This window comes from Hyla sarda, chromosome 3, assembly GCF_029499605.1.
Source record: "Hyla sarda isolate aHylSar1 chromosome 3, aHylSar1.hap1, whole genome shotgun sequence".
NCBI lineage: Eukaryota > Metazoa > Chordata > Amphibia > Anura > Hylidae > Hyla > Hyla sarda.
The window spans coordinates 293202696-293230582 of NC_079191.1; the positions used below are offsets into that span (position 1 = coordinate 293202696).

The following is a 27887-nucleotide window of genomic DNA, read 5'->3' on the forward strand; positions in this document are numbered from 1 at the left end:
TATATGAGGCAGCCGTATGAGCTGCGTACATGTGTGAACTTCTGTCGGGCCACAGAGGCCATGAGAGCTCCGTACAGCTTCAGCTATCACAGGGAGAGGAGAGACCCTCTCCCTGTGATAGCCAAACTGACACTACTGTGCGCATCAATGCGTGACGTTTAAATATGTCACGTGACAAGAGTGAGCCAATAGGATGTGATGGAGGCGGACCATCTCATTCTATGGCAAATCTCATTCCACGGCAATGCAGCGGTCCGATTTTTTCACGGGTTTGAATTAAATCCTTGCACCAGCCATGGTGATTGGTTGCCGTGAGCAAAACCAGTTTTGGGTATCAGATTATATTTATTCCCTCAATACATAGTGAAGTCTACAGAAAAAGTTAGAATTCTCATTCTAAATCACACATTTCATAATCAGTATCTGCTTCAAAACGCCTAAGCTCAGGAACCTGCAGACGCCAACAAAGAGCGGGGCACAGCCTAAGCCGGTGTGAGGTGGATTTTTGCGCCCCCGTAGATCCATGCGTTCGCTCCTCCCCCAGCTCTCCGAACATTTCCGAAGCTAGAACTGGGGGAGGGCAGAGCAAGGGGAGAGAGAAGTACACGCCCCCTCCCTCATCTCCCCTCCCTGAGCTCAGCTGGACGCAGATCTCTACGGCACGCCCCCTCCCTGAGGACAGATCTCCACGGCAGGCCCCTCCTTCATCTCCCCGAGCTGAGGACATAGAGCAGTGCTCCCAATGAGCTCTAGGTGTAAAGGGGACATACTGTACGTGCTAAAGGGGGACATACTGCACGGGCTAAAGGGGGACATACTGCACGGGCTAAAGGGGGACATACTGCACGGGCTAAAGGAGGACATACTGCACGGGCTAAAGGGGGACATACTGCAGGGGCTAAAGGGGGACATACTGCACGGGCTAAAGAGCCCGTACAGTATGTCCCCCCTTTACACATAGAGCTCATTGGGAGCACTGCTCTATGTCCTGAGGGAGGGGAGATGAGGGAGGGGACCTGCCGTGGAGATTTACGTCCTCAGGGAGGGGGCGTGCCGTGGAGTTCTGCGTCCAGCCGAGCTCAGGGAGGGGGCGTGTACCTCCTTCCTCCTCTTGCCCCAGCTCTAGCTTCGGAAATGTTCGGAGAGCTGGGGGAGGAGCGGACGCATGGATCTACGGGGGTGCAAAAATCCACCTCACACCGGTCACATGACCTGTCCCATGACTCCTCCCTTCCTTCTTTCGACTTCCGCAGCCGCTCTCCACACGTGTGTGGCTCAGCATGGCAGTCTTCGTTTCCTGTGTCACTCTTCAGGTTGTAATTCGTTAGATATTAGGTAAGAAGACCGAGTTTGTACTGTTGCTTGTATATATTTTAACACGTTGCCCTATACCTGATAATCAGCGCTCTTGTCGTGGATTCCCACCGTGACTTTATCGATTTCTGAGCTGTCAGCGATGGTAGCGTTTTCTGAAATGTTTTAAATGCGATGCGGTTTTTACATTCTATTATTATGGAATGCAGGCATAGTGGGCTGTTTAGTCAGTGATTTATGGCCACAATTTAGGCCAGTGTTTCCCAAGATGCGGGCCTCCTGCTGTCGCAAAACATGCTGGGAATTGAAGTTTTGCGACAGCTGGAGGCGCACTGCTTAGGAAACACTAAGGCTATGTTTACACCTGTCACGGGCTCCGTAGTTGTTTTTACCTTCATTGGAGCAGAAGAACTAGAAACATGGAGCTGGCAAATCTGCTGCATGATGGCTCTCCAATGGAGGTTTCTGGCATGATGGTTGTCTGTAGGGCTGGGCGGTATGACCAAATATGTGTATCATGGTATATTTTTAACTTATGGCGGTTCCAAGGTATATAATGGTATTTTCACCCCCACCCAATCATGTGACCCACCAATTAATGATCAGCCCAGCGGGGTACTACTCACAGATGTCAAGCACTGCCCCCCTCCTCTTTGTTGGGGGCCGCTGGCGCTGGAACTCACTGTACGCCAGTGGTCTCCAACCTGCAGACCTCCAGTTGATGCGAAACTACAACTCCCAGCATGCCTGGACAGCCAACGGTTGTCCGCACATGCTGGGAGTTGTAGTTTTGCAACAGCTGGAGGTCCGCAGGTTGGAGACCACTGCTGTACGCTTTATCCCTATGCCCGGGCTGCAAAAGATACAGACAATAAAGTTTAAACTCACCTAAGTCGGCCACACGCTGGGGACTGGAACGTCGGACAGCCGTCAGCCTATCGCCGGCCGCAGCGATGTCCAGCCCTGGCCAGAGGTAGGCTGAGCCCACTGTCATGTAAGAAGCTCTGGCCGGCTTCTTACGTGACAGTGGGCTCAGCCTATCTCTGGCCAGGGCTGGACATCGCTGCGGCCGGCGATAGGCTGACGGCTGTCCGACGTTCCAGTCCCCAGCGTGTGGCCGACTTAGGGGAGTTTAAAGTTTATTGTCTGTATCTTTTGTAGTGCGGGCATAGGGATACAGCGTACAGCAGTGGTCTTCAACCTGCGGACCTCCAGCTGTTGCAAAACTCCCAGCATGCCCGGACAGCCGTTGGCTGTCCGGGCATGCTGGGAGTTCTAGTTCTGCAACATCTGGAGGTCTGCAGGTTGGAGACCACTGGCGTACAGTATAGAGTTCCAGCGCCCGGCGGCCCCTAACAAAGAGAAGGGCAGTGCTTGAAGGTGACATCTATGAGTAGTACCCCGCTGGGCTGATCATTAATTGGGCTGATAATACATTCCTGAGGGGGAGGGGCCCAACCGGTATTGCGGTATGGGGGAAAATTCATATCGTGCAGCCCCAAAAATTCGGTATGAACCGGTTTACCGCCCAGCCCTAGCTGTCTGAAAAGACAACCTTACCGGACAGAAACATAAATGAATTAACCCCTTAAGGACAGAGCCTTTTTTGCAATTCTGACCACTGTCACTTTATGCATTAATAACTCTGGGATGCTTTTACCTTTTATTCTGATTCCGAGATGATTTTTTTCGTGACATATTCTACTTTTAACATAGTGGTAAATTTTCGTCGTAACTTACTTCCTTTCTTGGTGAAAAATTCCAAAATGTCATGAAATTTTCATAATTTAGCATTTTTCTAACTTTGAAACTCTCTGCTTGTAAAGAAAATGGATATTCCAAATAAATTATATATTTCACATTAGTTGACATGTTTTTACTTTTGGAAGACATTAGAGGGCTTCAAAGTATAAGCAGCAATTTTCTAATTTTTCACAAAAATTATCAAAATCAGAATTTTTCAGGGACCAGTTAAGTTTGAAGTGGATTTGAGGGGCTTTCATTTTAGAAATACCCCACAAATGACCCCATTATAAAAACTGCACCCCTCAAAGTATTCAAAATGACATTCAGAAAGTTAATAAATACCTCCATATGTGGATGTAAAGTGCTCAGAAGGGAAGGAGCGACAATGGGATTTTGGAGAGCGAATTTTGCTGAAATGGTTTTTGAGGGGCATGTCGCATTTGGGAAGCCCCTATGGTGCCAAAACAGCACAAAAAAATCCATGGGGGGAATCCATTGTTCTGGCACTATGGGGGCTTTGTAAACACACATGTCCTTCAATTCTGGACAAATTTTCTCTCCAAAAGCCCAATGGCACTCCTTCTCTGCTGAGCATTGTAGTTCACCTGCAGAGCACTTTACATCCACATATGGGGTATGTTCTTACTCAGAAGAAATGGGGTTACAAATTTTGGGGGGGCTTTTTCCCCTATTTTCCCTTGTGAAAATAAAAAATTTAGGGTAACACCAGCATTTTTTTTTTCCCATCAAACTTTAACGAAAATTCGTCAAACACCTGTGGGGTGTTGAGGCTCACTATACCCCTTGCTACGTTCCTCGAGGGTGTAGTTTGTTGTTTGTGCATGCTGGGAGTTGTAGTTTTGCAACATTTAGAGGGACATGGTTTAGAAACTACCGCACAGTGATCTCCAAACTGTGGCCCACCAGCTGTTGCAAAACTACAAATCCCAGCATGCCCAAACAGCTGTCCGGGCATGCTGGCAGTTTGTAGTTATGCAACATCTGAAGGAATACAGTTTAGAGACCACTGTATACTAGGGAGTCTGCCGCACATCATCGCTGCCCGCTGCTGCCGCCGCCAATAAGTGACCGCCGGTCACAGGACAGTTCCCCCGTTCTGCCCTGACTACCGTGAGTGGTCAGAACAGGGGAACCAAACTTTAACCCCCCCGATCTGCTATTGATCGGTCTCTTCTCACCGACAAATAGCAGGGGTGGTACCCCTGCCACCTCACTCCTATCCTTTCAGGGGGATCGTGGGTGTTGGGACCAGAACATACAGATGTGCTCTTTGTCCTTAACTGGTTAACGACCAAGGACGTGTATACACATCCTTGTGCCGTTAACCTCCTGTGCGGTAATCCCGAGCGTGACTTGGGGTTAATTTTCCCTGCCAGGATCGGTAACCTCGAGTCACGCTCGGGGTAGAATTGCAGAGTTCCCGACCGGGCTGCACGATATATCGCAAAAGCAATGCGATATAGCGATGTGGCCCCCGGGAAAACATGCGATTATCTGCTCTGGTAGGCTCCCGTTGCGGGGGCCGGCCAGAGCAGGTAAAGAAAAATACTAAAAGTCAGTGTTTCCCTACCAGGGGGCCTCCAGATGTTGCAAAACTACAACTCTCAGCATGCCCGAACAGCCAAAGGCTCTCCGGGCATGCTGGGAGTAGTAGTTTCACAACAGCTGGAGGCACCCTGTTAGAAAAACACTGAGGTAAGTGTAAAAGGAAAAAGTAGTAAAATGAAAAAACTTTCGCTTACCTAATCCCGGTCCCTGCAGATGCCGTTCCCCTCCGTGCGCTCTGGTCCCTGCTCTATTCATGTTACAAGACCTTTCCCTTTTCAGCCAATCACAGGCCGCAGTGGTGTAAAGCCTGTGATTGGCTGAAGGGGAAAGGGCTTGTTCTGCAGCAAATACACTAGGTTTGAAAACTTCCCGGCAACCCTAGTGTATGCTGCTGCAGGACAAGACAAGGTGAGAAGGGGGAAAGAATGTGACAAAGGGGGAAGAATGTGACAAGGGGGGGGGGGGGGGAAGAATGTGACGGGGGGATGTGACGGGGGAGATGTGAAATTCAGTGCAAAAAATTTTACCACTTTTGGTACAAATTTCCAGACAGAATCATACCGCCAGGGAGGTTAACCGTGTATTGCGCAGGCTCCCGACTCAAGCCCCCGCAATACCGGCCGGTCCCCAGCTGATTCTTGTAGCTGAGGGCCGGTGTTAATAGTCGACATGCAGCGATTGCCGCTGCCGGCTAGTAACCCTTTAGATAGCCGCTGTCAAAGCAGCATCTAAAGGCACATTTAAACACTCCCTGGTGGTCCAGTGGGGTGGTTCCCCCCGCAGCGCAATCGTGTATTTTTCTAGGTGATGAGGAAAAAACTAAAGTGCAAAAATGAAAAAAATGTAAACTGGTCCTTAATGGGTTAAGAAGTTAAATAAAAATAAAAAATTTTTTTTTTACATTTATTTTATTTAGTATTTTTTTTTCTTCTTTAACCTCTTAAGGACCCAGCCATTTTACACCTTAGGACCCGGCCATTTTTTGCACATCTGACCACTGTCACTTTAAACATTAATAACTCTGGAATGCTTTTAGTTATCATTGTGATTCCGAGATTGTTTTTTCGTGACATATTCTACTTTAACATAGTGGTAAAATTTTGTGGTAAACTACATCCTTTCTTGGTGAAAAATCCCAAAATTTGATGAAAAATTTGAAAATTTAGCATTTTTCTAACTTTGAAGCTTTCTGCTTGTAAGGAAAATGGATATTCCAAATATTTTATTTTATTCACATATACAATATGTCTACTTTATATTTGCATCATAAAATTGACGAGTTTTTACTTTTGGAAGACACCAGAGGGCTTCAAAGTTCAGCAATTTTCAAATTTTTCACAACATTTTCAAACTCACTATTTTTCAGGGACCAGTTCAGGTTTCAAGTGGATTTGAAGGGTCTTCATATTAGAAATACTCCACAAATGACCCCATTATAAAAACTGCACCCCCCCCCAAAGTATTTAAAATGACATTCAGTGAGCATTTTAACCCTTTAGGTGTTTCACAGGAATAGCAGCAAAGTGAAGGAGAAAATTCACAATCTTCATTTTTTACACTCGTATTTTCTTGTAGACCCAATTTTTGAATTTTTACAAGGGGTAATGGGAGAAAATTTATACTTTTATTTGTAGCCCAATTTATTTGTAACCCACATGGCATACCATTTTGGAAACTAGACCCCTTGGGGAATGTAACAAGGAATAAAGTGAGCCTTAATACCCCACAGGTGTTTCACGACTTTTGCATATGTAAAAAAAAGTCACCAAAATGTGTTTCCCCCCAAATTTCACATTTTTGCAAGGGCTAATAGCAGAAAATACCCCCCAAAATTTGTAACCCAATCTCTTGAGTATGGAGGTACCCCATAAGTTGACCTGAAGTGCACTACGGGCGAACTACAATGCTCAGAAGAGGAGTCATATTTGGCTTTTTGAGAGCAAATTTTGCTCGGGGGCATGTCGCATTTAGGAAGCCCCTATGGGGCCAGAACAGCAAAAAAAATCACATGGCATACCATTTTGGAAACTAGACCCCTTGAGGAACGTAACAAGGGGTACTGTGAGCATTTACCCCCCACTGGTGTCTGTCAGATCTTTGGAACAGTGGGCTGTACAAAATTTTTCATTTGCACAGCCCATTGTTCCAAAGATCTGTCAGACACCAGTGGGGTGTAAATTCTCACTGCACCCCTCATTACATTCCGTGATGGGTGTAGTTTCCGAAATGGGGTCACATGTGGGGTTTTGTTTTTTTTGCGTTTGTCAAAACCGCTGTAACAATCAGCCACCCCTGTGCAAATCACTTCAAATGTGCACGGTGCACTCTCCCTTCTGGGCCTTGTTGTGCGCCACCAGAGCACTTTGCGCCCACATATGGGGTATATCCGTAGTCGGGAGAAACTGCATTACAAATTTTGGGGGGCTTTTTTCCCTTTTACACCAACAAATTTTTTTTTTACACCAACATGCTGCTGTAGACCCTAACTTCCCCTTTTCATAAGGGGTGAAAGGAGAAAAAGCCCCCCAAAATTTGTTAGGCAATTTCTCCCGAGTACGGCGATACCCCTTATGTGGCCCTAAACTGTTGCCTTGAAATACGACAGGGCTCCGAAGTGAGAGCGCCATGCCCATTTGAGGCCTGAATTGGGGATTTGCACAGGGGTGGACATAGGGGTGAGGGGGGCTGTGTAGGGGTATGTGTATATGTGGTGTTTTTACTTTTTTATTTTGTGTTAGTGTAGTGTAGTGTTTTCAGGGTGCAGTCACACGGGCGGGGGATTACAGCGAGTTTCCCGCTGCGAGTTTGAGCTGCCGCGCAAAATTTGCTGCATCGCAAACTTGCAGCCTGATACTCACTGTAAGCCCCCTGCCCATGTGAATGTACCCTGTACATTCACAGGGGGGGGGGGGTTGGGGAAACCTCCAGCTGTTGCAAAACTACAACTCCCAGCATGCACAGTCTATCAGTGTATGCTGGCAGTTATAGTTTTGCAACAGCTGGAGGCACACGGCTTGGGAAACACTGAGTTAGGAAACAGACAATGTTTCCCAACCAGTGTGCCTCCAGTTGTTGCAAAACCACAACTCCCAGCATGCCCAGGCAGCCGAAGGGCATATTGGGAGTAGTGGTTACGCAACAGCTGGAGGAGAACAGTTTGGGGACCACTGTGTAGTGGTGTCCAAGCCGCAGCCCTCCAGATGTTGCAAAACTACAACTCTCAGTATGCCAAAACTGTCCAGGCATGCTGGGAGTTGTAGTTCTGCAACATCTGAAGGGCCAGATGTTACAGAACTACAACTCCCAGCATGCCTGGACAGTAAGGGCATGCTGAGGATGTGTAGTTTTGCAACATCTGGAAGGGCACAGTGGTCTCCAAACTGAAGACCTCCAGATGTTGCAAAAGTGCAACTCCCAGCATGCCCAGGCGCCAAGGGCTGTCTGGGCATGCTGGGAGTTGTAGTTTACAGGGTCCCATTACAGCAATGCATGTCGCTTTACGGCGACGTGCATTGCTGTAAAGGGCCCGACCGCGGCTGAAGATCTACTCACCTGTCGCCGCTGCCGCCGTCTTCATTGCCGGGATCCAGGTCTTCAGGGACGAGGTAAGTACCGGGGCCGGGCCCCAGCAGTCCCCCGCCGCGTCCTCCGGTCTTCATCCCGTCCTCTCCGGACTTCCAGGGGTCGGGCAGGACGGGAGGAAGGGAAGTAACCGCCCCCCCCTCCTGCGATTGGTCTGTTAACTAACCGACGGATCGCAGGGTATAGGAGGAGGTGGCCGGCTTGCCACCTCGCTCCTATGCTTTTAGCATGGTCCTGGCTGTCTGTGACAGCCGAGATCATGCAAAATTACCGGGCGGGTCGGGTCCCAGAGACCCGATCAGCCCGGTATCGCCGCAGATCGCAAGGGCGATTTCCCTTGCGATTTGCGGCGATCGCCGACATGGGGGGCCTACATGGCCCCCCTCTGCGTTTGCCCTGGATGCCTGCTGAAGGATTTCAGCAGGCATCCGCTTCCGATCTCTGCCTGGGGCGCGGCAGAGACGGGAGAAACGCCAGGACGTACTAGTACGTCCTGGGTCCTTAAAGCCCAGGATGTCAGGACGTTCTAGTACGTCATGCGTCCTTAAGGGGTTAAAGGGTACCTCTCATCAAAAAAACTTTTGATATATTATAGATTAATGTATGCAGAATAACTTTACAATTGCATGTTATTAAAAAATATGCTTCTTTCTATTTAATTTTCATCTTTGAAGAAATGACCACTAGGGGTCTCCCTACCAGTCCTGGCAGCAAGCATTTCAGACTCATGCTGGAGTCCTAAACACTACGAGCTGCCTGTCTGCTTTGTTCACAAAGGAGAACACTCAGAGCTGCCAGCCTGCTTTGTTCACAGCCTGTTTGGCTGTGAACAAAGCAGGCTGGCAGCTCTGAGTGTTTAGGACTCCAGCATGAGTCAGAAATGCTTGCTGACAGGACTGATCGGGAAAAATACAATAGAAAGAAGCATATTTTTTATTAACATGCTATTGGAAAGTTATTCCATATTCATTAATCTAAAATATATCAAAAGTTTATTTGATGAGAGGTACCCTTTAAAGGAAATCTGTCATCAGTATCAACTGCACTAACCTGTACTTACCTTGTTCTGTGCTGTCGTTCTCCGGCAATCCTCTTCGGTATTTTCAGCTTCGGGCCCGTTTTGGAGCATGGGCGGAGCTTAGTAATGTCATATAGCAAACAGCAGCTCTTGCCCATGCTCTATGTTGCTCCCAGAGCTGCAGATGCCGAGGAGGATTGCTGGAGAAGGACAGAAAGGAGCGTGGGGGGGGGGGGTGTAGAGGAGCGTACGGGGGGGGGGAGGTGTAGAGGAGCGTACGGGGGGGGGGAGGTGTAGAGGAGCGTACGGGGGGGGGGGAGGTGTAGAGGAGCGTACGGGGGGGAGGTGTAGAGGAGCGTACGGGGGGGAGGTGTAGAGGAGCGTACGGGGGGGAGGTGTAGAGGAGCGTACGGGGGGGGGGGTGTAGAGGAGCGTACGGGGGGGGGGGGGTGTAGAGGAGCGTACGGGGGGGGGGGTGTAGAGGAGCGTACGGGGGGGGGGGTGTAGAGGAGCGTACGGGGGGGGGGTGTAGAGGAGCGTACGGGGGGGGGTGTAGAGGAGCGTACGGGGGGGGGTGTAGAGGAGCGTACGGGGGGGGTGTAGAGGAGCGTACCCGGGGGCGTGTAGAGGAGCGTACCCGGGGGCTGGGGGGGGGGGGGTTTTGTAGAGGAGCGTACCCGGGGGCTGGGGGGTTGTGGAGGAGCGTACCCGGGGGCTGGGGGGGGGGGTTGTGGAGGAGCGTACCCGGGGGCTGGGGGGGGGGGGGGGTTGTGGAGGAGCGTACCCGGGGGCTGGGGGGGGGGGGGGGTTGTGGAGGAGCGTACCCGGGGGCTGGGGGGGGGGGTTGTAGAGGAGCGTACCCGGGGCCTGGGGGGGGGGGATGGTTGTGGAGGAGCGTACCCGGGGGCTGGGGGGGGGTTGTAGAGGAGCGTACCCGGGGCCTGGGGGGGGGGATGGTTGTAGAGGAGCGTACCCGGGGGGTTGTAGAGGAGTGTACCCGGGGGGTTGTAGAGGAGCGTACCCGGGGCCTGGGGGGGGGGGGGGTTGTGGAGGAGCGTACCCGGGGGCTGGGGGGGGTTGTGGAGGAGCGTACCCGGGGGCTGGGGGGGGGGGGGTTGTAGAGGAGCGTACCCGGGGGCTGGGGGGGGGGGGGTTGTAGAGGAGCGTACCCGGGGGCTGGGGGGGGGGGGTTGTAGAGGAGCGTACCCGGGGGCTGGGGGGGGGGGGTTGTAGAGGAGCGTACCCGGGGGCTGGGGGGGGGGGGGTTGTAGAGGAGCGTACCCGGGGGGGGGGGGTTGTAGAGGAGCGTACCCGGGGGCTGGGGGGGGGGGGGGGTTGTAGAGGAGCGTACCCGGGGGCTGGGGGGGGGGTTGTGGAGGAGCGTACCCGGGGGCTGGGGGGGGGGGTTGTGGAGGAGCGTACCCGGGGGCTGGGGGGGGGGGGTTGTGGAGGAGCGTACCCGGGGGCTGGGGGGGGGGGGGGTTGTGGAGGAGCGTACCCGGGGGCTGGGGGGGGGGGGGGTTGTGGAGGAGCGTACCCGGGGGCTGGGGGGGGGGGGTTGTGGAGGAGCGTACCCGGGGCCTGGGGGGGGGGGGGTTGTGGAGGAGCGTACCCGGGGGCTGGGGGGGGGGGGGTTGTGGAGGAGCGTACCCGGGGGCTGGGGGGGGGGGGGGTTGTGGAGGAGCGTACCCGGGGGCTGGGGGGGGGGGGGGAGGAGCATACCCGGGGGCTGGGGGGGGGGGGGTTGTGGAGGAGCGTACCCGGGGGCTGGGGGGGGGGGGGTTGTGGAGGAGCGTACCCGGGGGCTGGGGGGGGGGGGGTTGTGGAGGAGCGTACCCGGGGGCTGGGGGGGGGGGGGTTGTGGAGGAGCGTACCCGGGGGCTGGGGGGGGGGGGTTGTGGAGGAGCGTACCCGGGGGCTGGGGGGGGGGGGGTTGTGGAGGAGGGTACCCGGGGGCTGGGGGGGGGGGTTGTGGAGGAGGGTACCCGGGGGCTGGGGGGGGGGGTTGTGGAGGAGGGTACCCGGGGGCTGGGGGGGGGGGTTGTGGAGGAGGGTACCCGGGGGCTGGGGGGGGGGGGGGTTGTGGAGGAGGGTACCCGGGGGCTGGGGGGGGGGGGGGTTGTGGAGGAGCGTACCCGGGGGCTGGGGGGGGGGGGGTTGTGGAGGAGCGTACCCGGGGGCTGGGGGGGGGGGGGTTGTGGAGGAGCGTACCCGGGGGCTGGGGGGGGGGGGTTGTGGAGGAGCGTACCCGGGGGCTGGGGGGGGGGGGGTTGTGGAGGAGCGTACCCGGGGCCTGGGGGGGGGGGGATGGTTGTGGAGGAGCGTACCCGGGGCCTGGGGGGGGGGGATGGTTGTGGAGGAGCGTACCCGGGGCCTGGGGGGGGGGGATGGTTGTGGAGGAGCGTACCCGGGGCCTGGGGGGGGGGGATGGTTGTGGAGGAGCGTACCCGGGGCCTGGGGGGGGGTTGTAGAGGAGCGTACCCGGGGCCTGGGGGGGGGGGGGGGTTGTAGAGGAGCGTACCCGGGGGGTTGTAGAGGAGCGTACCCGGGGCCTGGGGGGGTTGTAGAGGAGCGTACCCGGGGCCTGGGGGGGGGGGGTTGTAGAGGAGCGTACCCGGGGCCTGGGGGGGGGGTTTGTAGAGGAGCGTACCCGGGGGGTGGGGGGTGTAGGGGAGCGTACGGGTGAACAGGATGGTGGACATGGGGGACAGGGGGTCAGAGTGGTGGACAAGGGGGTAAAATAGGGACAGGAGTGACAGAGGGGTGGACTGGGGTGACAGAGTAGACTACGGGGGTAGACGGGGGGGGAGGGGTAAAAGTTATAATTAATGAATTCTCTACTATAAGAATAAAGATCAATGCATGCAGTGCCTCATGTAACCGCAAAACGAACACGTCAAGGGACTGTGAAGAAGCATGCTTTTCATGTGCTTTACTATTTGGCACTCAAAGCACAATTAGTAGCGGCAATACTTATACTTTCCATAGTGTTGTGTCCTGCTGTTACAGGGAACCCATGGGTAACCTAGCCTCTCACTGATGAGGGGTTAAGGAGATATGTTTTTTGCAGGATTAGAGACACTTGTATAAGTGAAGGGAATGTAGGGTCAATAGTTCAAGACTAAAGCTGTAAACCATTGGAAAAACTGCTGCCATTCAGCTAAGGCTATAAAAACTTGTAAACTCGATTGTTAGCTTAAAGGGGTACTCTGCCCCTAGACATCATGAGGGGCGGAGCCGTGATGTAGCGATGCTCCGCCCCTGTATCGCCCGTCATTACGCACAGAGCGAACTCTCTCTGTGCAGTGATGATAGCGCGGTGCAGCAGCGGCGATCCCGGGGGTCCCCAGCAGCGGGACCCCGGCGATCTGACATCTTATCCCCTATCTTTTGGAAAGGGGATAAGATGTCATATCGCCGGGGTCCCGCTGCTGGTTACCCCCGGGATCGCCGCTGCGGCACTGCGCGCTCATTACTGCACAGAGCGAGTTCGCTCTGTGCGTAATGACGGGTGATACAGGGGCCGGAGCATCGTTACATCACTGCTCCGCCCCTCATGATGTCACGGCCCGGCCCCTCAATACAAGTCTATGGGAAGGGACGTTGGGGTCGTCACGCCACCTGCCATAGACTTGCATTAACTCCTTAAGGACTCAGGGTTTTTCCGTTTTTGCACTTTCGTTTTTTCCTCAACTTTTAAAAATCAGAACCCTTTCAATTTTCCACCTAAAAATCCATATTATGGCTTATTTTTTGCGTCACCAATTCTACTTTGCAGTGACATTAGTCATTTTACCCAAAAATGTCGGCGAAACGGAAAGAAAAATCATTGTGCGACAAAATTGAAAAAAAAAAAACGCCATTTTGTAACTTTTGGGGGCTTCCGTTTCTTCGCAGTGCATATTTCGGTAAAAATTACACCTTATCATTATTCTGTAGGTCCATACGGTTAAAATGATACCCTACTTATATAGGTTTGATTTTGTCGCACTTCTGGAAAAAATCATAACTACATGCAGGAAAATTTATACGTTAAAAAATGTCATCTTCTGACCCCTATAACTTATTTTTGTTTTTCCACGTACGGGGCGGTATGAGGACTAATTTTTTGCGCCGTGATCTGAAGCTTTTATCGGTATGATTTTTTTGATCGGACTTTTTGATCACTTTTTATGAATTTTTTAATGCTATAAAAAGTGACCAAAATACGCTTTTTTGGACTTTGGAATTTTTTTGCGCGTACGCCATTGACCGTACGGCTTAATTAATGATATAGTTTTATAGTTCGGACATTTACGCACGCGGCGATACCACATATGTTTATTTTTTATTTTTTTTACACAGTTTAATTTTTTTTATGGGAAAAGGGGGGTGATTCAAACTTTTATTAGGGAAGGGGTTAAATGACCTTTATTAACACTTTTTTTTTTTTACATTTTTTTTGCAGTGTTATAGGTCCCATAGGGACCTATAACACTGCACACACTGATCTTACACAGATCACAGGCGTGTATTAACACGCCTGTGATCAGTGTTATCGGCGCTTGACTGCTCCTGCCTGGATCTCAGGCACGGAGCAGTCATTCGCCGATCGGACACCGGGGTCCGGTCAGCTGTTTGGGACGCCGCGATTTCACTGCGGCGGTCCCGAACAGCCCGACTGAGCAGCCGGGACACTTTCAGTTTAACTTTAGAAGCGGCGGTCAGCTTTGACCGCCGCTTCTAAAGGGTTAATACCGCACATCGTCGTGATCGGCGATGTGTGGTATTAGCCGCGGGGTCCCGGCCGTTGATTAGCGCCGGGACCGACGCGATATGATGCGGGATCGCGGCGCGATCCCCTTTCATATCGCGGGAGCCGGCGCAGGACGTAAATATACGTCCTGCGTCGTTAAGGAGTTAAGGGGGTGGGTCGTGATGTCACGAGGGGTGGAGCCATGACGTCACGCTGCTCCATCCCCTGTATCACCCATCACTACGCACAGAGCGAACTCTCTCTGTGTAGTAATGAAAGCGCGGTGCCGCAGTGGCGATCCAGGGGGTCCCCAACAGCAGGACCCCGGCGATAAGATGTCTAGGGGCGGAGTACCCCTTTAAACTTGACTATGGGATTCTACTAGGGAAATCATGTTTTATAATAAATGTCCCTTCCTGGATTCTCCCACTGCCCATCTTCAGCAGCAGATCAGCACACAAACTGTTCAATACAGTAGACTGTTGGCTTCCCAGCCAGTAATCCTGTGGTAATGACATGTATGTTGCCTTTTTTTCCTTCAAGGAATGTATAAAATACATTCACATATTAATAAAGAGGAGTCTGAGTCGGGGAATCGGAGTTGGAAGCACAGAAAACTCTGGAGTAGGAGTTGGAACATTTATCTACTGACTCCACAGCCCTGGTAAAAATATTAAATTTTTTACACTAACTGGTGTTGGTGCTGGTGTCGCCTCATACTTTATATTTTCAAGATAAAAAAGGAGAAAAAGACCCCCAGAATTGAATTTTTTCCGCAATTTTTCCCATGTTATCGTAAAGTCCTCTGAGTGCACATGGCTCAAAAGTGAGAGCGACATGTACATTTGAGGCCTAAATTGGTGGTTTGCACATGGGGTGGATGATCATTGCAGCGGTTCTGACATAAACACATTTCCCATTTTGGAAACTACACCCTCCAAAGAATGTAACAAAGGGTGCAGTGAGCATTCCTGCCGTACCCCCAGTGAACACTTTGCATCCCCATATGGGGTGATTCATAGTTAGTATGGTTGAAAAAACATACGTCCATCAAGTCCAACCAGGGAATTGAAGGGAAGGGTGTAAGGGGATAAGGGGAAGGGATGTAGTTTTATAATTCTGCATAAGCATTAATGTTATTTTGTTCCAGGAATGTATCTAACCCTGTTTTAAAGCTGTTAATTGTTCCTGCTATGACCAGTTCCTGAGGTGGACCGTTCCATAAATTCACAGTCCTCACGGTAAAGAAGGCGTGTCGCCCCTTTGGACTAAACCTTTTCTTCTCCAGACGGAGGGAGTGCCCCCTCGTCCTTTGGGGGGGGTTTAACCTGGAACAGTTTTTATCCATATTTTTTGTATGGGCCATTAATATACTTATATACGTTTATCATATCCCCCCTTAAACGTCTCTTCTCAAGACTAAACAATTGTAACTCCTTTAATCGCTCCTCATAGCTAAGATGTTCCATGCCCCATATTAGTTTAGTCGCACGTCTCTGCACCCTTTCCAGCTCCACAGTGTCCCTTTTATGAACAGGGGACCAAAACTGAACAGCATATTCCAGGTGAGGCCGTACCAATGCTTTATAAAGGGGGAGTATTATGTCCCTGTCCCTTGAGTCCATGCCACTTTTGATACATGACAATATCCTGCCGGCTTTGGAAGCAGCAGCCTGACATTGCATGCTATTTTGTAGTCTGTGATCTACAAGTACACCCAGATCCTTCTCTACCAGTGACTCTGACAGTTTAATCCCCCCCTAAGATATATGACGCATGCATGTTATTAGTACCCAGATGCATAACTACATTTATCTACATTGAACCTCATTTGCCTAGTGGATGCCCAGACACTTAGTCTATCCAAGTCATCTTGTAACTTATGCACATCCTCTATAGACTGTACCGTGCTACAAAGCTTGGTGTCATCTGCAAAGATAGAAACAGAGCTGTTAATGCCATCCTCTATATCATTGATAAATAAATTAAACAGCAGCGGGCCAAGTACTGAACCTTGGGGTACACCACTAATAACCGGGGACCAATCAGAGTACGAATCATTGACCACCACTCTCTGGGTACGATCCATGAGCCAGTGTTCAATCCAGTTACAAACTAAAGTTTCCAAGCCCAAGGACCTTAACTTACCTGTCAGACGTCTATGAGGGACAGTATCAAACGCTTTGGCAAAATCCAGAAACACTATATCCACAGCCATTCCTCTGTCAAGGCTTCTACTCGCCTCTTCATAAAAGCAAATTAGATTGGTTTGACAACTTCTATCCTTAGTAAACCCATGCTGGCTATCACTTATAATACTATTATCCCCTATGTATTCCTGTATGTAATCCCTTATAAGTACTTCAAACAATTTACCCACAATGCACGTTAGACTTACCGGTCTATAATTGCCTGGCGAAGACCTAGAGCCCTTTTGAAGATTGGTACCACATTCGCCTTGCGCCAGTCCCTTGGCACAATACCAGACACCAGAGAATCTCTAAATATCATAAACAAGGGTACAGATATTACTGAACTTACCTCTCTAAGAACTCTTCGATGTAGTCCATCCGGCCCTGGAGATTTGCTTACATTTACTTTACTTAACTTACCTTTTACCATCTCTACATTAAGCCTGTTCAATACATTATATGATGTGTTGCCAGCACTGACCTGGCCAATGTCAGCTCCTTCTTCCATAGTATATACACAACTAAAGAACCCATTCAGTAGCTCCGCCTTCTCTTGATCGCCCATGACAACCTCCCCATTATCATTATTAAGGGGTCCTACATGCTCTGTCCTTGGTTTTTTTGTATTTATATATCTAAAAAAATATTTAGGATTAGTTTTGCTTTCTTTGGCCACCTGTCTCTCATTTTGAATTTTTGCTGTTTTTATTACATTTTTACAGATTTTATTAAGCTCTTTGTACTGTTTAAATGTTATAGCTGACCCATCAGATTTTAATTTTTTGAAGGCTATTTTTTTGTTGTTTATTGCTCTTTTAACCTCATTTGTCAGCCATGTAGGATTTAGTTTTAATCGTTTATATTTGTTCCCCTTTGGTATATATTTAGCTGTATAGTTATTTAGAGTTGATTTAAAGATGTCCCATTTACCTTCTGTATCAGTATTTGAGAACACCTCCCCCAGTCTATGCCCTGTAGTGCAGCTCTCAGCCCAGGGAAATTTGCCCTTTTAAAGTTATGTTTTTGCTTTCCCCGTCTGTCTTTGTTTTCTACATATTAAGTCAAAAGTAACTATATTGTGGTCGCTATTACCAAGGTTTTCCCTCACAGTTACATTACCAACCAGCTCTGCGTTGTTGGAAATGATCAGATCCAAAAGGCATCACTTCTTGTTGGGTCCTCCACAAACTGGCCCATAAAATTATCCTGCAATAAATTTAGGAATTGTCGCCCCTTTGTAGTTTTAGCCAACCCCGGACCCCAATCTATATCTGGATAGTTAAAATCTCCCATTATTACCACTGTACCTGCCCGGGCGGCCCTCTCTATTTGTTTATACAGCTGTCCTTCTATCTCTTCAGTGATATTAGGGGGTCTGTAGATTACACCAAATACTATTTTTTCAGTATTTCCCTCGTTTTGTAATTCTACCCACAGTGATTCCACCTCCTCAAAATCATCACACACTATGGCATCGTTCACACTGACTTTCATACCACTTCTAACATACAGACAGACTCCACCACCTTTTCTGTTCATTCTATCCTTGCGAAGCAATGTAAACCCCTGCAGATTGACAGCCCAGTCATGCGAGGAGTCAAGCCATGTCTCAGTGACCCCAACTATATCAATATGTTCCTCCAGTATCAAGGCCTCAAGCTCCCCCATTTTATTTGCTAGGCTTCTGGCATTTGTGAACATACACTTTACATTTCCATTAAGTTTTACACATATAGTCTCACTAATGGGATTTTCAGAGTTATTGGGGTTAATGTTGTTGTTTGAGTTATAAGGGCTAATTGTACTATTTAAGTTGTTGGGGCTAATGGTATTTTTTGAGTTAATGGGGCTTATTGTAGTTATTGAGTTATTGGGGCTAATGGAATTTTTTGAATTATTGGGATTACAATTTTTCGGGCTACATTTATTTTTACAGCTGGTTTGTAACGCATGAATCTCCTTATCCACTGATCCTAACCTCCCCCCACAGGACTCCTCTCCACCCACCATTATGTCCTGACCCCTCTCTAACCTATCCATCCCACTGTCTGCTTTCTTTGCTTTATTATCCTCCCCCCACTCAACTAGTTTAAATACTCAGTCCTGGCACCACGGGCACCACTGTCACTGTCCTGGCACCACGGGTGCTTTGTAAGTGCGACATGGCCCCCCAATACAATTCGGCTAAATTCTCTCTCCAAAAGCCAAATGGCACTTTTTCTCTTCTGAGCTGTGTTGTGTGCCCACAGAGCACTTTGTCAGCATATGGGGTATTTCCTTACTTGTATGGGGGTTCTCCTATTATCCCTTGTGAAAATGAAAAATTTGGGGTAACACCAACATTTTAGTGAAAAAAATTAGTTTTCATTTTCACGTCCCACTTTAACCAAAGTTCTTCAAACCCCTTTTGGGTGTCAAGGCTCAATGTGTGCCCCTTGTCATGTTCCTTGAGGGGTGTAGTTTCCCAAATAGTGTCCTATTTTTATTTATTTTTTTCTCCTGCTGTTCTGGCACTTTGGGGGCTTCCTAAATGAGTGCCCCCCCCCCCCCCCCCCAAAAAAAAAAAAAACAGCAAATTTTGCTCTCCAAAAGCCCAGTGTCGCTCCTTCCCTTCTGAGCCCTCTAGTGCACATGCAGAGCACTTTACATCCACATATGAGGTATTTCCATGCTCAAGAGAAATTGGGTTACAAATTTTGGGGGACTTTTTCTCCTTTTACCCCGTGTAAAGATGAACAAAATGGGGCTTCAAGAACATGAGTGTAGACGAAAATGAAGATTTTGAGTTTTCTCCTCCACTATTCTGCTATTCCTGTGAAACACCTAAAGGGTTAAATGGGTACTGCGGTTCAAAAAAGTTAAGATTTGTAAATTACTTCTATTTAAATATCTTAATCCTTCCAGTACTTATCAGCTGCTGTATGCTCCAGAGGAAGTTGTGTAGTTATTTCTATCTGACCACAGTGCTCTTTTGCCGACTCCTCTATCCATGTCAGGAACTGTCCAGAGTAGGAACAAATCCCCATAGCAAACCTTTCCTACTCAGGACAGTTCCTGACATGAACAGAGGTGTCAGCAGAGAGCACTGTGGTCAGACAGAAAAGAACTAAAACTTCCTCTGTAGTATACAGCAGCTCATAAGAACTGGAAGGATTAACCCCTAACAGACATAGCTTTTTACCGTTTTTTGCACTTTCAGTTTTTCCCCTTACCTCTTAAAAATCATAACCCTTCCAATTTTGCACCTTAAAATCCATTTGATGGCGTATTTTTTGCGCCACCAATTCTACTTTGTATCATTTTGGCCAAAAATCTACAGTGAAACGGAAAAAAAATCATTGTGCGACAAAATTGAAAAAAAAAAACGCAGTTTTGTAATTTTTGGGGGCTTCCGTTTCTACGCAGTAAATGTTTCTGTAAAAATGACACCTTATCTTTATTCTCTAGGTCCATACGATTAAAATGGTACCCTACTTATATAGGTTTGATTTTGTCGGACGTCTGGAAAAAATCAGAACTACATGCAGGAAAATTAATACGTTTAAAATTGTCATCTTCTGACCCCTATAACTTTTTTATTTTTCCGTGTATGGGGCGGTATGAGGGCTCATTTTTTGCGCCGTGATCTGAAGTTTTTAACGGTACCATTTTTGCATTGATAGGACTTATTGATCATTTGGAATTTTTTTGCGTGCACGCCATTGACCGAGCGGTTTAATTAATGATATATTTTTATAGTTCGGACATTTCCGCACGTGGTGATACCATATATGTTTATTTTTATTTACGCTGTTTTTTTTTTTTTTATGGGAAAAGGGGGGTGATTCAAACTTTTAATAGGGGAGGAGTTAAATGATCTTTATTCACTTTTTTTTCCACTTTTTTTTTTTGCAGTGTTATAGGTCCGATAGGGACCTATAACACTGCACACACTGATCTTCATCATTGATCACTGGTTTCTCATAGGAAACCAGTGATCGACGATTCTGCCGCATGACTGCTCATGCCTGGATCTCAGGCACTGAGCAGTCATTCGGCAATCGAACAGCTAGGAGGCAGGTAGGGGCCCTCCCGCTGTCCTGTAAGCTGTTCGGGATGCCGCGATTTCGCCACGGCTATCCCGAACAGCCCACTGAGTTAACTGGCAACTTTCGGTTTTAGCCGCTGCGCCGCGATCGGCGCTGCGCGCTTTTAGAGGCGGGTCCTGGCTTCACTATGACGCCGGGCCCGCCGTGATATGATGCGGGGTTACTGTGTAACCCCGCGTTATATCAGGAGAGCAGGACCAAGGACGTATCGGTACGTCCTTGGTCCTTAAGGGGTTAATAGCCGGCCACGGTAATCGCAGCATGCCATGCTATTAGCGGTGGGAGAGCTGTAGCTAGCTCCTTTTACGCCCGAGGCAAGCCCCCCTATCTGACCCCTTTAACTCCAATTTTTCCATATACAGGGATGTATGAGGGTAATCTTATGTGCCATGATCTGTAGTTTTTATCGGAACCATTTATGTTCAGAGGTAACTTTTTTTTTTTTTTATTCAAATGAGCTTTATTGACAGAAGGGAAAGTGTACAACAAAATAAAGATCGAACATAATGCAGTAGCGCCATACACATATAACAACGGTACAGCTTATCAAACACCATGCCAATAGCATCACTACACTATATGAGTAAATGGAACTTCAAAAAGGAGTGTTGAAGACACTCTCAAATATGGAACAAGACACTAGGGAGAGGGGGGGGGGGGAGTAGGGGGAGCGGAGTGTAAGGGGGGGGGGGGGGGGGGGGAGGAGAGCGGTGGGGGGGGGCGGGGGGAGGGAAGGGCAAGGGAATCACGGGAAAGAGAAGAAAGGGAACCAGCCGACATACCAGGTAAAGGAGAGAAAAAATCTGAATCACAAAAGGAGGGAAAGGGGAAAGGTAGGAGCACATGGGTAGGGAAAGAGAGAGGGAAAGACAGGCTCTGTAATCCAGTACATACCTCCTCTCCAGCAGCCATCGCCCCGGTCCAACCGCCAGCCAGACACACAACTCTCATACTAAGCTAGTGGGTCGGGAGAAAACTGACTCATGAAGAGGTGGGGTGACCAGCGTGGAGGGGGGGGGGGGGGTTTAGCGGGAGACTAAGGCTCTCTAAACAGGGGAGATTCAACAAAGGACAGCTAGGGTTGCCACACTGAAATAAATCTGTACTGCCTATTGTATGAGTCTGCCATCATTTCCTCCATACGGCAGACAAAGAGAATCTCCTTGTACCACTCAGAGATTGTCGGGGGTGAAACAGATTTCCATTTCCTTGGGATGACCGCCCTAGCTGCCATAAGGAGGAAGTTAGCCAGGGTCTGTGCTGGCGTGTTACGAGATGCCGGTTGAATAGACAGCAACAGCGTCTTAGCATCATTGGGGAAGGTATAACCCGTAATGTGTGCAATACGCGAAATAACCACTACCCAATAGGGGGCCAGGGAGGGACATTCCCACCATATATGGGACATGGTGCCACGGGATCCTCCGCACCGCCAGCACTGGTCTGGAACTGAGGGATACATTTTGTGTAGCACCGAGGGGACCCGGTACCAACGAGATAAAATTTTATAATTGGTCTCCTGCGACCTACAAGAGACCGAGACACCGTGACACAAGGCAAAGGCCGCAGCCCAGTCAGACGGAGCAAATGTAGTGCGCAGCTCCGCCTCCCACGCCCCCACGAACGGCAAGGGAGTCTGAGCAGCCTCATCCAGTAGAATAGCATAAATTTGGGAGACCGCCCCCGAGGGCTGAGAGGCGGAGACACACAGCTCTTCAAAAGGCAAAAGAGGTCGGAGCAATTGCAGGGAGCGGCCTGTGGTGTCAACAAAATGTCGGAGCTGTAAGTACTGCATGTACCTAGTAGGCGTGCAGAGGGGGCCCGGCACCAGATCCTCATATGCCCTAACTATCGTGCCATGTAGGAAGTTCCTGATAGGGAGAGTGGGGGGATCAGTAACACCCAGAAAAGGGGGGCCACACAAGCCCGGTGGGAATAAGGGGTTGTAGGTCAGTGGTGTCAGTGGCCCATCCTGGGAGAGCGTCTTGGAGCTACATGGGTATCTACGGAGAGTCTTCAAGAGTTAACCCACCACCCACGGCAGTCCGGTCGTGTGTTTGTCCAGATGGGACGAAGAAAACAACCAAGGGAGAGACGTGACCTCAAACGGGGAGTCCCCAAACTCAACTGCCACCCAACGTTTGGAAGTGCGCCCGTGGAAGAAATCCAACAACCGTGTCAGAGTGGCCGCTAGATAGTAAGCTCGGCAGTCCGGGACCGCCAAGCCCCCGGAGCGTTTCCTCCTGGTGAGGACCGTCTTGGAGATCCTCGACGGGCGCCCCATCCAAATGAATTTCCTGATCGCTCTGTCTAGGGATAGGAAGAAGGGACGGGGAATGGTGACAGGGACCGCCTGGAAAAGCAGAGGTAACTTTTTAATCACATCATAAAACATTTTTTCTCATATGAAGTGACCAAAAATGAGCAATTATGGACTTTTTTACATTTACACCGTTCACCATATGGTTTAATTAACATCATATTTTAAGTCTGGACATTTCCACATGCAGCGATACCACTTATGTTTATTTTTGTACATTATTTTTATTTAAAGAAAATTGGAAACTTATTAGGAAAGAGGCTTATTCACATATATACACACTTTTAAAACAATTTAATCACTATTTTTTAGCCTTCATAGGGACTTCATAGGAGTTCTGCTTCTCCAGTTTATGTGGTGCATTTTATTTACTCTAATTTATGTGTCAGAAAATGCTGGAAGCTTCATTTAGTTACTAGATAACTAAAACACCAAGCATGCCCTGGTACAGCCTATGGTTGTGTGGGTGTTGCAGCATGTTGCACTGTATAGTAGTACAGTTAAAGCGTACCTGTCACAGGGATGTGGAATTTCTATCGCCCGACGCCCCGGACTAGCAGTTTTGGGCGCCGGGCAGGTGAATTTGTCCGGCCCTTAGCCCGGCTTCGGGCAAGCAGGGCCGGACCTGACAAGTGCGGCGGATCTGCAGTCTGTATGGCGCGGGCAGGAGTTGGGAGCCCGCTCCATACAGACTGCAGATCCGAAGCAGAGCAGGGGAGATGAGAAGCTGTGTATGTCTCTCTCTCCCCTGCTCTGCAGACGTGCGGGGGGGAGATGAGGGGGCGTGGCTTCTTGTTCCCCGTGCAGACCTGCGTCCTCTGCCTTCACTCCCCCCAGCTGTAGCTTCGGAGAGCTGAGGGGAGGAGGCGCGTCTGCACGGGGAGACTGTATGCGGCGCTCTGCAGTATGTATGGAGCGGGCTCGGGATTCCTGCCCGCTCCATACTCTGCGGCCCCCGGCTGTTCTCAGTAGCCGGGGGCCGCCGCTAATAGCCAGCATGCGGCGATCGCCGCGGCTGGCTATTAACCCTTTAGATGGCCGCTGTCAAAGCGGACAGCGGCGTCTAAAGCCTGGGTTCTCAACCTGGGGTTCGCGAAAACGCTGACAAATACCGGCCATGCATTGGCCAGTATTTGTCAGCGCATAGCCGCGGCAGCTCACTGTACAGTAGCGCGGCCAGAGATGCGGCCGGGGCTACTGTAAGTGAGCTGCGTGGTTGCCAGGGAGACGTGTGGCCTCCCCTGACGTTGCGCTGAGTTGCCGCACAGCGAAGAGGGACGTCACACGTCAGTGCGGCCCTGTGGAACATCCCGTGAAGCAGCAGGCAACGGGACCACAGGACGCCAGGTAAACAGCTGTATGGTACAGGGTGGGGGGGGGGGGGACTGTATGGGACGGAGCACAAGGCATTAAGATGGAGGGGGCGGGGGGAGTAATAAAGCACAAGGCATTGACATTTTATGTCTTGTGCTTTATTACTCCCCTCTCCCCTTCCATCTTAATCCCCTTGCACCATTCCCCCCCTTCCTCTGATCCCCCTTTTGCCATATGCGATAATAATGGCACAAGGGGATTAATATGGAGGGGGGAAAATGACAAAAGGGGATCAGAGGGAGGGGGGAATAATGACACAAGGAGATTAATATGGAGGAGGGGGGGTTGATTATCCCCCCTCCATCTTAATCCCCTTGTGCTATTATTATCCGATATGGCAAAAGGGGATCAGAGGGAGGGGGGAATTATCAACCCCCCCCCATATTAATCCCCCTGTATCATTATTCCCCCTCCTCCATCTTAATCCCCTTGTTCCATATTGGATAATAATGGCACAAGGGGATAAAGATGGAGGGGGAATAATGGTAAAAGGGAATCAGAGGGAGGTGGGAATTGTGGGACAGGGGTAGTAAGACTGAGGGGGAATAATAGCACAAGGGGATTAAGATGGAGATGGGATGCATTAGTATAAAGGTAAGAACACGCCTTTTGTCTGCGGGTACCCCTCGGTCTCAAGTTCCGCGTGAGGGGGTACCCGTGGATATACTTTTAGGCCTTGGGGGTGCGGTCACCGAAAAGGTTGAGAACCACTGGTCTAAAGGGACATGTGAATGCTCCCTGGTGGGCTAGGGGGGTGGATCACCCCTCCCCCCCCCCCCCCCGCAGCGCGATTGCAGGGGGGGCGATCCACTATGGAGGTAGCCGGAGAACTTACCTCTGCTTCCTCCTGTCCCGCTCTGTTATTGAGAGATCCTGGCTGGACCAGGCTCTATCAATGGATCACAGAGCACACAGATTAATAGAGTTCAATAGAATCTATTCATCTGTCTGAGGAATCTAATGATTCCTCATAAGTCTAATAAAGTGTAAAAGAAAAAAAAAAGTTTTAATAAAAGTTTGAAAGACACCCAGTGGTCCTCAAACTGTGTCCCTCCAGATGTTACAAAACTACAATTCCCAGCATGCCCGGACAGCCGTTAGCTGTCCGGGCATGCTGGGAGTTGTAGTTTTGCAACATCTGGAGGGCCACAGTTTGAAGACCGCTGCATTAACCCCTTCCATGTTAAAAGTTCAAATCACACCCTTTTCCTATATACAAACATGCAAACATAATAAAAATAAACATATTTGGTATCGCTTCGTGTGTAATTGTGCAACCTATTAAAACATAACATTATGTATCCCGTACGGTAAATGTAATAAAAATACCAAACCACAGATTTGCAATTTTTATAATATCCCAGAAAAAAAAAGTTAAAAAGCGATTAAAAAGTCAGATCAATACCAAAATGGTACCGATACAAAAAACAGATTATGGCGCAAAAAATGATCCCTCATACAGCCTGGTATGCGGAAAAAAAATAAAGCTACAGGGGTTAAAAAATGGCAAAAAAATTAGAAAAAGTTCAGAATTAGTAAAACATGACGTAAACGATACAAATCTGATATCGCTGTAATCAGGCGCCTAAAGTAAAAAACTAACATGTTACCTCAACCACAAGGTAAATGGCGCAGAAAAGAAAAACCACCAAATCTGCAAAATTATCTTTTACTATTTCAATTTCACTTCCCTAAATATATATATATATTTTGGTTCAGAGAATACGTTATTAAAAAATTAAAAGGTGTCATTATAGTAGGTATTTATGGCTATTATAGGGCGAGGAGGAAAAAATCAGAGCGTAAAAGCGAAAATTGGCCCGGACAAGTAGATCGTCATGAGGGACAAGTAGATTTTGCTCCATTTTAGTCCCGTCGACAAGTAGTTTTTTATAAAATTTCCACACCCCTGGTACCTGTCATAGTGCAAAAAAAAGTGATATGTTACTCAGGACCCAATACGGATCATGTGCATATAATTTTTGTGTCTCGGACCTATATATCCAGAGATATAAGCATTTATCTGCTGGTGAGTTACTTTTTCATTGTGCAGGCTGGAGGGGGCGTGTCTGTCTCCCTCCCTCACAGGAGCAAGCCTGGGCAGTCAGCCAATCGGTACTCTCTACTCTGTAACCCTTACCTCTGGTTTTATTCTGTGTCAGAGGAAGATACTTGGAGCTTGCCTGCAGTAATCAGAAGACATTATGGTGAATTCATAACAGGATAAAATGTATAAATATAAGAATAGATCTTTATAAAATTAGTGCAAGGATTTTTTAGATAAAAGTACAGCATTTTTATGAATACATGTTCTATCTGTTTTATCTTCTCCTAGTAAAGCTGGATGCTAATCAGCATAGCTGTCACTATGTGTGTCATTCATCTTTCACAGACTCCTGAATGTCTGATCAACTTCTTTGTCATTCAGGAGTCCGAGAAAGCTTTGACTATTTCAGCATGCTGGGAGTTGTAGTTTAGTAACAACTGAAGCTGCAATATTTGTAAATAACTGTGTTAGAGCAGTGTTGCCTCCAGCTGTTGTAAAAGCATGTCCACACATCCTTTATCTGTAGTTTTGCGTACACAATAGAAATCTCCTATACTGGATACCGGTATGCTGTAAAATCTAGACTAGTCTGGTTAAAAGACGGCGACCCCTAGTGGTGGCTATTTTGAGCTTGAATTTCAGGTGTATGTTTTTTTTAACAGGTGTATATTGTGAAATGTCATATTATAAGGAGTCCTGCAATATCTGATAAGTTTTTAACAATGACAGTGCCTCTTTAAGGTTGTGTAACATGCTGTGAGTTGAAGTTTTGGTTCATGTCAGCTGCAGAGCCATAGGCTGTGTCAAGGAATACTGGGAATTGCAGTTAGTAACTACAACACCCAGCATGCCCTTAGGCAGCCTATGGCTCTGCAGCTGCTCTGAACCAAAGCTACAACTCCCAGCATGTTGCACTTTATAGTTCTACAGTTTGTTATGGTGCAACATGCTGGAAGTTGTAGTTTTGGTTTCGGGCGTGTTTGTGTGCATCTGTGGGGCTCTTGGTTGGCGGGCGAGTATGAAGGGGCGGGATTCTGTTGGTGCTATTTAGTGCGGGTGGCCAGAAGCCACTAGGAAAAAAAAAATTGGATAGCACAACTGGCAGCAGCATCCCCCCCCCCCCCCCCCCCAAGACACAGGCCCTTGGGCACTGTCCTAGTGCCCAACGCCAGTCCTCCCCTGTACAAAACATACATACACTTGCCCACTGCCCCCATATCATACATTACATACACCCGCCGCTGCCCCCCCACATCATACATTACATACACACATATGCACACATCATACATACACCCGCCGCTGCCCACCCCACATCATACATTACATATACACTCACACTATAATAATAATAATAATAATAATAATAATAATAATAATAATAATAATAATAATAATAATAATAATAATAATAATAATAATTCATCCACCCTCGCCTCCGGCTGAGCCGGCCATGAGTGGACATCAGAACTGTAGTCCCGGCGCTCAGCCGCTTGCAGCTAGGCCGCATGAACGGTCTTTTCTCACACACACTAATCTAAAGACCCGCCGGTCGGTACCTTAGGGGCGAGCTGACTTGTGCGTGCCTGCGCAGCGCACGTCTGCAAACCTGCTCCCAGCGACAAGCCTGTATTACAGAAACGCCGGCGGGGGGCAAGGCTCTGAGCAGCGGCCCCCGGCTACTGAAATCAGCTGGGGGCTACCGCCCCCTCCATACACCCTGAGTCTGCATCTACTTCTGCACTTCACCCCAGCGTTAAATAAAAATATGGGAGAAGTAGTTCTGCCCCCGCTTGCCCAATACAGGGCAAAATCTACGAAAAATTCACAGGTCTCGCGCCCGGAACTACATGTTCTGGGCGTTGGGCAATAGGATTTCCACATCCTTGCGAAACGGAAAAT

At 49.0% G+C, this 27887-nt stretch overlaps 1 protein-coding gene across 4 annotated transcripts in view; it reads left to right on the forward strand.

Moving 5' to 3' along the window:
• Positions 1-1149: 1149 nt before the first annotated feature.
• The window catches only part of URB2 (URB2 ribosome biogenesis homolog), a 235290-nt gene continuing 208552 nt past the window's right edge, over positions 1150-27887 (forward strand). For 3 of the 4 annotated variants that reach the window (XM_056566891.1, XM_056566893.1, XM_056566895.1), the window contains exon 1: positions 1150-1335. The gene's annotated coding sequence lies outside the window, so the exon portion shown is untranslated. Of the gene's footprint in view, positions 1336-14519; positions 14629-27887 lie in introns of those variants that run through there. The other variant, XM_056566892.1, reaches the window with a different exon arrangement.